Source organism: Chrysochloris asiatica, unplaced genomic scaffold (genome assembly GCF_000296735.1).
Source record: "Chrysochloris asiatica unplaced genomic scaffold, ChrAsi1.0 scaffold05787, whole genome shotgun sequence".
In the NCBI taxonomy this organism is placed as follows: Eukaryota; Metazoa; Chordata; class Mammalia; order Afrosoricida; family Chrysochloridae; genus Chrysochloris; species Chrysochloris asiatica.
This window is the reverse complement of record NW_006414305.1, coordinates 1-1184: the sequence shown is the minus strand read 5'-3', so window position 1 is coordinate 1184 and position 1184 is coordinate 1.

Sequence of the window (1184 nt, the reverse complement as noted above, 5' to 3'; positions counted from 1 at the left end):
CCAACAACTTCTTCATTGCAAATACCTTTGTAAACAACATAAAAAATGACTTGTGCACATGGAATACACAGAAATCAAACTGACTACATCTGTGGAAAGAGACGGTGGAAAAGCTCCTTATCATCAGCTAAAACAAGGCCAAGGGTAGACTGTGGAACAGATCATCAATTGCTCATATGCAAGTTCAGGTTAAAGTTGAAGAAAATTAAAACAAGTCCACGAGAGCCAAAATATGACCTGGAGCATATCCCACCTGAATTTAGAGATCATCTGAAGAACAGATTTGATTATATATACTAGTATATAGTATTATATATACTAGAGACTGAAGACCAGACGAGTTGTGGGATGACATCAAGAACATCATACAGGAAGAAAGCAAAAGGTCATTAAGCTGACAAGAAAGAAGGAAAAGATCAAAATGTATGTCAGAGGAGACTCTGAAACTTGATCGCCAGCGTAGAGATGCTGAAGCAAATTCTACATGGCCCAGAGAATTTGTCCCACAACAGGAGACCCGTCTGGTCACAAATGTGCTCTTCCACACAGAAAAAGAGATTAATGGACACAGAATGACAGCTCAGTTCAGAACACATGTAAACAGGTGTTTCTTACCTGGCTGTACTGAGCCCCCGTTCTACCTGTCATCTTTCCTCTGAGCCTTCCTGTTCTCCCCATTCCTACCCCTCAGCAGTCTCCAGTCTCCCACCCCTCCTGCTCCCAACCACTACCCTTGTCAACAAGAGGGTGTGTCCTACAGCCCATATTAATCTATATCCCATCCAAAATAGAGAAAATTCCTCATCTTCACCATCAACATCATCTTAATTGCCACCATCACCAACTTAACCATCATGATCACCATCCTCACAATCATCACAACCATTGTGATCACCATTCTCACCATCATCTTAACCATCATGATCACCACCACCACCACCTTAACCATTGTGATCACCACCATCACCATCTTAAGTATTACCATGACCATCATCATGACCATCACCATCACCACCATCATTATCACCATTATAAGCACCATCATCATCATCAAACGAGACAGACTGCCACAACTTTTATCTCAGGGAGGAATCTAAACATGATTACTCCATCACACTGTCCACTTGCCTGCCTACCCTGAAGGCTGCCCAGATCCTTGCAAACCATTTTGTCAACATGAGCCC